This window comes from Myotis daubentonii, chromosome 16 (genome assembly GCF_963259705.1).
Source record: "Myotis daubentonii chromosome 16, mMyoDau2.1, whole genome shotgun sequence".
Classification (NCBI taxonomy): Eukaryota; Metazoa; Chordata; class Mammalia; order Chiroptera; family Vespertilionidae; genus Myotis; species Myotis daubentonii.
Window position 1 is genome coordinate 37,687,791 of NC_081855.1, and position 13,152 is coordinate 37,700,942.

Consider the following 13,152-nt stretch of genomic DNA (forward strand, 5'->3'; position numbering starts at 1 on the left):
TGGGCCTGGGGATGGGTATGAGGTGTGCGAGGGAGTCTGCGAGAGAAGAAACCTAGAATAACCTTGACGTTTCTGGCTTTCACCTTGGGGAAATGTCGGTGCTGGAACAGGGCTTCAATCAAGAGGAGGAAGAGCTCCGGGGGTGTGGAGGGCGCAGGATGAGCCCCGCGCAAGCTTCCATTGGGGCCCAGTAGGTTACTTGCTGCCGAGACCAGCCCACTGAGGAGAGGGCGGAGGTGTGGAGACTGTGCGGGGTCCATCACCCACCCTCCCCCACGAACCGCTCCCCTTTCTGGCCCTCCAATTCCGGAGGGAACTGGAATGGCTCCTGGCAGCCATATTTCTGCCCAGCGACCTGCTCTACGGCCGCAAATGATCGGACAGGGGTGTGCATGTGACCCCGGGCTAAGCCAATCAGAGCCCTTCCCGGGACATCGGAGCGGGCAGCCATGACGACCGAGGAGCCTGCAGCCACGGAGACCCCAGGTAAGAGCATGGCAGGCCGAGGGGAGACCAGTACAACAGCAGCCCGAGCGAGCGGGGCGAGCCCTGGCATGCAAGGCGCTGAGCGAGGCGGGCGGGTGTCGGCCACGGGCGGAACGGTGGACAGGGCCTCGGGAGCCGCCTGTGCTGGCTGTGCCCAGGACCCGGGAGCGGTGGGTGACCCTCCCAGGGATCAGCGCAGCTGGAAATGCGCTGTGGGGAGGGCGTGGGCAGGAGTGTGCAGGGGCCGGCGTCTCCAGGCAGCGGAGGGTGGACCATGGCAGCGGCAGTGGCAGGGGTGACGCGGGAGGGAACGGAGTCCAGACAGGACAGAGGGAAGGCTGGAACAGGGACTGATGGCGGGTGATGCTGCACTGAGATGGGAAAGAGGGAAGACATGGAGACTGCCGTGTGGACATGGTAAGTCTGGGGCCCATGGCACGTGCCAGGGAGATGCTGAGAAGAAGGCAGTGGGTACATCAGTCAGGCGTTGGGGAGAGGTCAGGGCCGCAGGGGGCGGATGCGGGAGTGGGGTGGCAGCAGCAGATCTCCGGTGTTAGAGCAGGGCCTGGGGGGGCTGCACAGAAGCTGAGGCCCCAGCACCCAGAGGACTAGTGGAGGGAGGGGACATAGGTGCCCTGGCTCCTCAGGGGCTCAGTCCCTGCGGAGACCAGAGAGGGGCCCTTTAGATTTGGCAATGAGGTTACCCTGGCCTTGACGAATGGGTGGAGTGGTGGATCTGGAATTTAAACTGGGGTGGCCTCATCTTTGTAATCCGATTCAAAATGCTGTGAAGGATATTTTGGGGGTAAATTGGGAGATCTGAAAATGGAGTTTATATTAAACTAGAGGCCCGATGCACAAAATTCATGCAAGAGTAGGCCTTCCTTCCCCCAGCTGCTGGCACCAGCTTTCCCTCTGGCACCCGGGACCCAGGCTGCCCTCTGGCCACTGGCAGGCACCTGGGACCTGGGCCCCGGCTTCGTCTGGAAGGACGTCTGGAAGGACGTCTGGAAGGTTGTCGGTCTAATGAGCATATTACGATTTTATTATTATAGATACTATGTATCAGTGTCAATTTCTTGTGTGTGTGAAATGGTCTGTGTGTTATGTAAGAGGGAATTCTGATTCTTAGGAGACACATGTTGTAGTATTTACTTTAGTATGTAAGGGTGAAGGACCAGGATGATTGATACTTTCTAGTGGTTCAGCAATAACAACAAGCTAAACATACATATATCTATATACTTATCTATCTATTATTTACATATAAATTATATTTATATACAGGTATATTATCGATCAGAGAAAGAGCGCAAATATGCTAACTGGAGAATCTGGGTAGAGGTTATTTTAATACAATCAACTTTGCTGCATGCTTAAATTTGTCCTTAAAAATATGGGAAAATAAATTAGAGTGAATGGCACGTGATGAAGAAGTGGAAATAACATAGTTTTAAAAAATATATTTTTATTGATTCAGAGAGGGAGAGATAGAAACATCAGTGATGCTGCCTCCTGCATGCCCCCTACTGGGGATTGAGCCACAACCCGGGCAAGTGCCCTTGACCAGAATTGAACCCAGGACCCTTCAGTCCACAGGCCCACACTCTATCCACCAAACCAAACCGGCTCGGGTAAAACAGTGTCGTTTTCAAGGCAAGACATTGTATAGTAAGTAGCTGGAGGGGAATGTGAGGTCAAGGGGGGGGGGGTTTATACAAAATTTTTAGAAATGAGAGCATGTGTGTATGTTGACAGGAATGTTCCCACGGAAAGGCAGAGATTGGTGATGTAAGAAGGGGTGAGAGGTGTGGGGCACAGTTCTTGGGCAGGCAGGTGATGGCCCTGAGCGCAGGGAGGGCAGCTGTTGGCCGTGGGGGGACGACGCGCTGAGGTGCTGTGCTGGGCCAGGGCGTCACTGGTGGTGGAAGTCCTATCTGACGACCTCTGTTCTCTTCAGAAAGTGGGATCTGAGGCTCTCGGCTGACAAGGGCCAGGAGGGCAAGTAGATTGGAGCACAAGGCCAAGAAAAAACTAGTGGATTTGTTGTTTTATGTTTAACACGGAATGAAGATTATTCGTTGGCTTAGGGAAGAAGCCAACAGAGAGATTTAAATCCTTACATGTCTGGGCCTCAGTTTTTCCATTTGTAACATGAGGGGGTTGAACTGGGAGCCCTCTAAGGGCCCTCTAAACCCCTGTACCTTCAGGGTCCCTTTATGACACCTTGTGGGGAGCTTTGACTGAATAGCATGCATTTGGGTTGTTTAAGAATTAAAGACAGCTAGTAAAAAGCCCAAGAGGTTTCTAATTGAGGATAAAAACCAATATATAGAGAGACACTTGAAAGGCAGGCTGCTTAAGGCTTCAGGGCCCCCCAGGGGAACGAGGGGGTGGCCCAGAGGTCACTGGGGCTCTGAGATGCCTTGACGAGGCGCCTTTTGGGTGAACACAGTGTGAGGTCCCCTTGAGAGTAAATTCTGCTCCCTCCGGGCTCTTGCTGAAGTTGGCGTTGCACAGCGTGAAATGAAGCAGCACATTAATGTGATTAACACTGAATAAACCTCCATGTGTGAGCAAATATAGCATGAAGTGGGTTCAGGAATTTAAAAATATCTATTATTAAAGACAGCCCGCGGGGCTGCAGCGGCATCTGATGACAAGCCATAGGCTGCTACCGGAATCTAGGATTCCCGTAGTCCTTCCCTCCGGCAAGGTGCATTTTCAGGCTTCTGTGCTAATGCTCTCTCCAGATCCTCTCAGGGGACTCTCACCGCTACCCCATTTTATAGATGAAGAAACTAAGAGCATTGTCCATAGCAGTTTTCTAATATGGTTGAAGGCAGAGACCGTGAGTGTCACCAGCTCCCCAGCGACTGGCAGGGTGCCAGGGGGAGGGAAGGAGCCTCTCAGCCTGAGAGCTGGCCCCATGAGCCAAGGGCATTGTGATGGGATGTGCTTGCTGGGAGCTTGGCTCTGTGCTGAATGCTTTTCACAGATGGCCTCACTTCGACAACCCTTGGCGGGTGGTATTATTAACTTCAAGAGAGAACTGAGGGCACAGAGGTTAAGTAACTTGCCAAAGGTCACCCAGCAGTATCAGATTCAAGTTCAGATATGTCTGAGCAGAAGCTTGTGCTCTTGACTTCCTGGCTGGACACTGTCTTGCAGGCGAGCACAGGGTGGCCTTTGGGAATTTTCGCATCCACTCTACTGGAAAGAGGTTAGCACAGTGCTGAGCATAGGCAATCAGGCACTCGACAAGTGTCAGTGAGTACTGACTGACAGTTGGAATGGATGAATGAGTGGGAATGAGAATTCCTGTCTTGTGGGGTCTTTCTCTTCAAATTGAAGATTTCCCCATAGCTTACGAACGCTCAATCTAATTAAGGCAAAAAGGCATCAGAGAATTGCTGGGTCTTTTCTTTAATAGCTGTCAAGTGCAATCCATAGGCTGTTTACGTGCCAGGGTCAGAGATCAGTCTTCAGCCGCTCTCCTTTCATTCATCTGGCAACGCTCAGAACATACAGTTTATTGATGCAGAACTGATTGGCAGGCAGGGGTAACAAGGTTTCCGGGACGGGGACTATCAGGAGGAGTGCTAAGCCACTCTGGGATCATTCCTGCTTCTTTGCTGTGCTAACTTCCGTGTCCTGGCTTCTCTGCACTACAGTCTAAATAAGCAGCAAATGTCTGTGCCTTCAGCAGTGTTCACGGAGCCCATCATGACGGGGAGGGGAAGGAGTCCCTCCTCCTGGCGTCTGTTATTTTGGAATGGAGAGAGTGAGGTTAGGTAGGTAGGGGTGGTCTTGAAACTTCAAAGACGAAAGGAATTCTCCATCAGACAGGCCTGGGAATCGGAACGAGAAGGTTACTGGTACACCTGCCTTGTACAGCCAGCCCATGACCAAGTGGCCCCTGTCGCTGGGGAGCTCCTGCCAACCAGCAAAGAGAGGAGGGGAGCATGTGGGTCCATACCTGGCCCTCCTTGCAGAGCACCCTTGGGGATAAAAACCAGGAGGTAGGCAGTAAATTCCAAAAGAGGGAGGTTGACCCACCCATGCCACTGAAGATGGGGAAAGGACTCACCTGTTCCTCTTTTATCAGAACCCAACTTGATTCTGTCTGATTTGAGACAAAGCCCTGAAGGCGGGTCATTTTAAATGCCTGCTGAGTCTCTAACTCACAAATAGTGGTTTTCCCCAGCACAAAGTAAAATAGTCCATTTAGAAGCAAAAAGTAACAAATTAAACCAAAACCCCAATCCATCCTCATTTTATTTCCTTAGGAAACAGTCCAGGTTCAAGGTCTAGTCTGAGCAGGGACTGTTTCCTCTCCGAGTCTGTTTCTGGACAGGCAGGGGGCAAAGTCCCCTTTCCTCTTCTCTGTAGCAGGGCTGGGCCCAGGTAGCAGAGCTCCAGAGAGAACAGTCCCCCAAGGGGGCAGGACGCTACCTGAGTTGAGCCAGTGATTAGCAATTGCTATTGTCAGGCACTAGGATAGGAAGGTGATTAAGGATCCCGGAGACCCACACACGAACCACTAACCACAATAGAACATAATAAACGCTGTATTCACAGTAGGGTTGAAGTGTTTTAGGTGCACAGAGAAAGAAGAGGGGTGGAAAAGGCTTCAGTGGTTCTCAAAGTGGTTCCCTCTTCTGGGAGTTGTCAGAAACTCTGGGGGTGGGGCGCAGCAATCTGTGTTTGAAGAAGCCCTCCCCACCCTCCTCCCCCAACACCCGGCCCCACCCGGTGATTCTGCTTTCTGGTAAAGTTGAGAATCATGCAAGGGTCAGCAAAGTCCCTGGCAACCAACAGTCTTTTTTTTTATTCTCACCCCAGGATTTTTTTTATTATTGATTTTAGATTTTAGAGAAAGAAGAAGGGAGACAGAGAGAAACATTGATGTGAGAGAAATATTGATCAGTCGTTGCCTACCATAGGTACCCTGACCCTGGATTGAACCTGCTACCTAGGTATGTGCCCTGACCCGGAATGGAACCCCCAGCCTTTTTGGTGTATGGGACAATGCTCCAACCAACTGAGCCATCTGACCAGGCCCAGCAGCCTGTCTTTGCAAGTAAAGTTTAATTAGAGCATAGCCATAGTCATGCATTTACATGCCACCTGTGGCCACTTTCCTGCCACGATAGCAGAACTGATTACTTGTAACATAGACAGTCTGGCTCACAAAAACTAATGTATTTCCTGTCTGGCCCTTTATAGAAAAAATTTGCTGTCCCCCAAAATGTAGCAGCTGGGAAGAGGCTGGTGCCCCACCCTCTTGGGTCCCACCTCTGTGGCCGGTGCTGCTAGGGCCTCTGGCAGCTAAACTTCAGTCAGCTAGGTGCTGGGCTCAGATCTAGTTTGGGGACTTCCTGAAAACTTAAAGACAGAAAATTATATGCATGATCAATACGTATCAGTCAACACAATTGGGAAAGTGAGTTTTTTAAATGAGAAAGAAGCCATCATTCCCGGAAACCTTGTTACTGACTGCCTGTTTGGCTAAGCACTGTGCTTGATGCTTTAGGTGGCCTAACTCTACTAAGATGGGTGCTGTATCCCCATTTTACAGATGAGGAAGTTGAGGCTGGGAAGATGAAATAACAGTCCAAGTTCCCAGAGTTCAGCAGAGTGGAGCTTGGGCTGGATCCTAGATCAGCCTTGCCCCTGAGTCAGGCTCTTTGCCCTTCACCGACCACGTCTGTTTGCCCAGTTATAAGATGGAAACTCTCCTGATGGACAATGGGGCACCTCACAGGAATCTGTTAACACGCGCACTTTCATACTGCTTCCAGGGAGGAGACGGGTCAGCAGGGGCTGGAGAACTCAGCTCAGGCCTGCATCCTGGGGAGTCCAATCTTGTGGGGAGTGCAGTGAGGAGAGGGCAGGAGATGGAGGGCTCACAAGGGCACAGGACCAGCTCTCACAGCATGAGCCGAACTCTGCATTGGCATGTAGAAGACACTCCAAGGTGCTTGTTTAAAGTAATAAAAATATTACTTCATGAGTGTTAATTTGTCTGATGAGAAAAAGCAGTCGTGTGAGGAGCCCCTTTTTACTGTCGGGGTGGCTGCAGGTCCTTCTGTCCAGCTCCTGGGTTGTCATTGTGGGGTATGAGTCAGGGGCTCTCCAGGGAAGAAATACTTGGTGGTTCCGTGAGTCTTGTGTTCATGTGAGGAGAGAAGAACCTATCAGGATATTTCCTGCTCTGATACAGGAGTGGAACAGAATGAGCTGGGCAGTAAGATGCCAACTTCGTAATCAGATTTGGGAACCTGTTACTATGTGATATCCTGGCAACGTCGACACTGGAGACTGGAAGTCAGAGCAAAAGTAAAGTCTTGCCCTGGCTGCCACTTAAGAAACCTGGGGCTAAACACCACTGTCTAGGTGGCTACAACAGTGACCAAGAAAGCCCCCAGCCCAGCTACCTATTTTGGCTTCCAAATATTTTGTTATGATAAAAACACCAAAAAATAATGAACATACAAAACAAGAGTGTGGTATGTCAGGCCAAAGTTAAAACCTCTGAAGCAAGCAAGCATTTTGAGAAGACTAATAATAAACTGCTTTCTCTCATCAGACTAATTAATACCCAGGATGTGATAGTTTTATTATTTTAAATAAGCATCTTGGAGTGTCTTATACCTGCCAGACACTGCTTATCTTTCTTAACCTAGGTTATCGCATCCCATCCTCACAGCAGCTCTGAGGGGCAGGTCATCTGACCAGCCACCACCACCTCCCCTTTTTTTAAAAAATATATTTTATTGATTTTTTACAGAGAGGAAGGGAAAGGGATAGAGAGTTAGAAACATCAATGAGAGAGAAACATCGATCAGCTGCCTCCTGCACACTCCCTACTGGGGATGTGCCCGCAACCAAGGTACATGCCCTTGACCGGAATCGAACCTGGGACCCTTCAGTCCGCAGGCTGATGCTCTATCCACTGAGCCAAACCGGCGCTGGCCACCACCCCTTTTTAAAAAATATTTTTTATTGATTTCAGAGAGAGAGAGAGAAACATCAATGATGAGAGAGAATCATTGATCGGCTGCCTCCTGCACCACCCCTACTGGGGATCAAGCCCACAAGCCAGGCATGTGCCCCTGACTGGAATGGAACTCAGGGACCCTTCAGTCCGCAGGCCCACACTCTATCCACAGAGCCAAACCAGGTAGGGTTGAGCAGCCCCTTTTTAATGTCAGGAGACCATGGGCTTAGGCAGGTGAATGACACTTGGCTGCACCTCACCAAGAGTGTGTGGCAGAGCTGTTTCCAACCCAGGACTTAGGACTCTGTGTCTTCTCTTCCTTTCACAGCATCACATTTACTCTGCAACTAAGTCTGGACTTAGGAAAGAGCACTGGGACACCAGGGAAACATAATACTTAGTCTGTGGATGGCTTCACGTTGAGAGAGTGAAGTATTTTTAGGGCAGTGGTTCTTGGGCCAGATGGAACCCCACTCCTATTGATAACAGACACTGGGCTGCTATGCAGGTAGGTAATCCAGGCTGCAGAGCAAGGCTGTAACGTCACCCTCTCTTTCCCTCTTGCAACTATTGTTTTATTATTGAAAGAATAATTACCTTGAAAGAATAATTTCATCTTGCATTTACACACCACCACCCCCCCAAAAAAAAAAATTCAAAATACTTTCTTGTCTTAACTGGCTAAGTGCATAGAACAACCTTGGGAGGAGGACAGATGTTGGTTCTAAGTTTGATGATGAGGAAATTGAAGTAACTTTCCTAAAATCCTTTGCTAATGTATGTTAAAGCAGTCTAAACCTGAGGCCTCACCAAGATACCTATAAAATCTAAGAACAAAACTTGGAAGACTCCACAGTGATGATCAGCAACCCACAAAGACGCACTGTTGGCTAAAAACAGGTGCCTAAGAAAGTGTAAGCCTATACATTGTTTGAGGTTGCAGAAGAGGTGTGATCTGCCAATCCAGCATCTGAGAGGTCGGGGGAGGGGGAGCTGTAAAAAAAAAAAAAAAGCAGGGCTTTGGTGTAATTCCATGAGACAGAGCCCTATTTCGAGGAATTGGGAATAGTAGCTAAATATAGCTTGATTCAGTGGAGCCATTAAGATTATCCTGCTCTTTCTCCTTGCTCCCCGAGGCCTTCCTGAGTAGCTTTCCCAGGAGGAGAGCCTGCTAGTCGGTCAGATGTTGTGTGGCAGACATACTCTGCTTTCAAAATGAAGGAATTGGGGCCCTGAGATGTGCACCATTCTCATTTTGATTAATTCATCCTGAGTCGGATTAACTCTGGTGCAAGGGGACCTGAAGAACTGAGAACTAGGTTTTGGGTGATGGTGAATTTGGTAAGTCTTACCTGAGTAATGAACCGACTGACTGCCCATGCTAAACCCACAAAGGAAGCGGAAACTATTTGGTAAGGAAATTGTGGGAAACAATAAATACGGGGTAATGAAACAATAAACCTGAAGGAGATGAATGAAAGTTAAGAGTTAGCTTAACCAGCCCTCGCTGGTGTGGCTCAGTTCGTTAAGCATTGTCCCATGTACAGAGAGGTCGCCGGTTCCATTCCTGGTCAGGGCACATGCCCGGGTTACAGCTTGATCCCCAGTAGGGGCCGTGCAGGAGGCAGCCAATTGATGTTTCTCTATCATCCATGTTTCTCTCTTCCTTGCCCTTCCTTTCTCTCTAAAATCAATATTTTAAAAAGTGGGAGCTTAAAAAAAAAGTGGGAGCTTATTGGGAGGACTATTTACTGGGTCTACTTGGGCCTACTCATTTGGAAGGAAATGCCTAGAAAAGAGTCTGAAACAAGCTATATGGGTAATAATGTAGCATTGTATTAGGGTCACAGCCTATCAGGCAAACTAAGACCTACCTGGAAATTATGAGATGGAATGGGCTCGGAGAAGGAGGGGCAGAATTGAGTACTATGTGCACATGATACAGCTCAAAACCCAGCAGAGCAGGGGGCCAGTAGCTGGGGCTCTGGAACCAGACCGTCTTTGAGAGAATTCCCTTTCAGCTGCCCATGAGCTGTGGCTGGAGATTGCATCCCTCCTCTCCACTTCCTCCTCATCTGTAAGATGGGCCTCCCTCAAGGTTGAAAGGATTAAATGTGATAATGAACATGCTTTTATTCCAGTGCCTGCCACATAAATGCTCAGTAAGTGCTTTTGTTATAATCCCTATCCTTTGGGATTAGGCATTAAACACAGGCTGAAGACACTGAAACTCCCTACAGCATAAAGTACCTGGTGCTTTACGTCAAGACCTGGTGAAATCGTGGTCGCCCCGTGTGTTGCACTCAGCAGCAGGCAGCTTTCTCCCTCTGTCACACAGGCCCAGAAAGCCCAGGAGGCCCCTAAACTTGCAAACCACCCAAGTTCTGGACCCATGGTACTTTCACTCACTGTTCGGCTTGGAAGGCTCTTCCCCCAGACAGTGATAGGGTTTGCACCTTCATTTCATTAAAAAAAATTTTTTTTAAATTTATTTCAGAGAAGAAGGGAGAGGGAGAGAGAGAGAAACATCAATGATGAGAGAGAATCATTGATTGGTTGCCTCCTGTACACCCTCCACTGGGGATTGAGTCCACAACCTGGGCATGTGCCCTGACCGGAATCGAACTATTCATAGATCAATGCTCAACCACTGAGCCACACCAGCCAGGCTGTACCTTCTTTTCATTTAGATACCTGCTTAGGTGTTACATTATCAGAGAGCAGCTGTTCTTGACCTAATTCCCCATATAAAGTAGGATCCACACTGCCACTGGGATCTAGGACTCTACCCATGTAACCTGCTTTCTATGTTTTCATGGCAGTCATTACCTACGACGTGTAATTATGCGTTTATTGTCTGTTTCTCCCATTAGCATGCACGAGAGAGCAAGGATTTCATTTTGGGCTCTACTCCTTTTTAAAATGTCCTCCTCAAGTCCTTCTACTCAAAAGCCTCGTGTGGCATCTGTTGAAAGAGCCTGAAGGTTCTTCTCACTCTATCATGGGAAGGCAGCTACTTGCCAGCTCCACCTCATCATCACATATACATAAGAGATAGGACGTACTCCATGCAATGTAATAACATGTGGCCATGCCCAGCGAGGCACATGCTGTAGGGTGTTCCAGGTAGAGGGACAGTGAGTACAAAGGCCCTGGGTGGGAGCCGGTGGTGAAGCTGGAGTGGAGGAACTCACAGTGGAAGTGGAAGAGAGAATAATTCCAAGGTTTTTGGGCTCAATAATAAAACAATGGAATGGGCATTTGCTAAAATGTGTCAGCTTTGGGAAGGGAGCAGGTTTTGGATGTGCTACATTTTCGATGCTTTCAGGTTGGCGGCATCTACCAAGAACCCGGCAGTATGCCAAGTGCTTTATATACAGTAACTCCACCGCACAGATAAGGAAAGTGAGGCACTAGAAGTTATGCATCTCCAGGTCTTAGATCATGTACCTCCAGGGCTGGGATTTGAACCCCAGCTGCCTCTCCAAGGGTTTGTCACCCTGAAAAGCATTGGTCACTGAAGGTAGAGCTGAGAGGGGACTTACCTGAAGATGAAAAAAATCAAGAATAACTCAGTCTTCTTTCCCAAATCCTGGAATACCAGGACAAAGAAGGCCCTTCTCTAGTTGGACTGATAAGTTCAGGGCAAATAACAGGAAGCACCACATCACAGGAGTGCTGTGGGGCTGCAACCCCTTTAGGCCCAGGGGGATTGCTAGCAAATCCATTTCCGCGACCATTCAGGCTGTCACGTGATGCCCGAACAACATGGAAAATCCTTTTGAGGCTGTTATCGTGGGTTACACTCCAACTGTTCATATTTTCTAAGATTTGTTTACTTAGAAATCATTCATTAAAAAACCCTGATGTAGCCCTAGCCAGCTTAGCTCAGTGGATGGAGCATCAGCCTGCGGACTGGGGGGTCCCAGGTTCGATTCCGGCAAAGGGCACATGCCTGGGTTGCAGGCTCGATCCCCAGTGCGGGGTGTGCAGGAGGCAGCCAATCAATGATTCTCATCATTGATGTTTCTATCTCTCTTTCTTTCTCCCTTCCTCTCTGAAATCAATAAAGAAATATATTTAAAAAAACAAACAAAAAAAACAACCCTGATGTAACAGACAAGCCTTTCAGAGCCTTGTTACTCGGTATGGTCTGCAAACCCGGCAGCAGCACCTGGGAGATTTTGGAAATGCAGAATCTCAAGCCCCATTCAACTTATTGAACCAGAACCTGCATTTTGGCAAGATGCCCAAGGGATACATATGCTCCTTACAATTTGGGAAGCCCTGGTCTAGAGCGGAGGTCAACACACTTTTTCTGTAAAGAGCCAGACAGTAAATATTTCAGGCTTTGCAGGCCTGTCAGAACTACTCAGTTCTGCCACTGGAGTGCAAAAGCAGCCACAGACAATATATAGAGGATTAGTGAGGTTGTGTCCTAATGAAACTTTATTTATGGACACCAACATTAAAATTTTATATAATTTTCATGTGTCATGAAATATTCTTCTTTTGATGGTCTTACAACCATTTAAAAATGTAAAACTCATTCTTAGCTCAGAGGCTATACAAAACACACCAATATTCTGACTTGCCTTTCTGGGCTGACCATCCCCAAGCTCCTGCCCCCAACCAGTGATCCCTTCTTTCTTCTCTGTGGGCACAAGGCTTGGGCCCCCTTTACCTCATGACCTGGTTATTTTGTCTGAAGGTTGATTACTGAAGTGTAATATGAAAAGTGAATGAAAGGACTGAGATTTTAATAATGTACTCTATCAGTATCCATATCCATAAAAACAGTATATTTGCTGTTGTTTCCTATCTTAAAGTTTTCTTCTCAGAAAGACCAATATGTAGATTCAATAGTTTAAGGGGAGGGGGCTTATGTTACATTTCAGTGGCTTTTATTCTCTTTTGCCCCTCTATTTCTCTATTTTACATTTTAGCTGCTGAAAGAAGGAACACACGATGCAGGAAAAGACAGTTATTAAGAAGAAGGGACAGCCCTGACTGGGTAGCTCAGTTGGTTGGAGCATTGTCCCAGTGCTCCAGGGTTTCAAGTTAAATCCCTGATCAGGGCACATACAAAAATTAACCAACAAATGCATGAGTACGTGGGACAACGAGTGGTATTTCTCTCTCTCTCTCTCTCTCTTTCCTCTCTCTCTAAAATAAAAGTATTTTTTAAAAAGTGACATTTGCCGAAACCGGTTTGGCTCAGTGGATAGAGCGTCGGCCTGCGGACTGAAAGGTCCCAGGTTCGATTCCGGTCAAGGGCATGTACCTGGGTTGCGGGCACATCCCCATTGGAGATGTGCAGGAGGCAGCTGATCGATGTTCTCTCTCATCGATGTTTCTAACTTTCTATCTATCTCCCTTCCTCTCTGTGAAAAATCAATAAAATATGTTTTTTAAAAAAAGGTGACATTTGGAGGAGTTGGAAGAGAAAATTAGAGAAGGGAGATGCTCTTCAGGAGAACAAAGAAGATTGTTTCAGTATCAGTGGGCTATGCAGAAGAATGCATGACTTGATAAATAAAGCAAACTATGTCAAGGAGACTTGCTCAAGAAGGGTTTCTGAAGCAAGCTGGGCAGTAGGAGGATATGAAAAACAGGCTGAGATCTGAATTTTTAAATCTGTAGTGTACTTTCATGGCAAACAG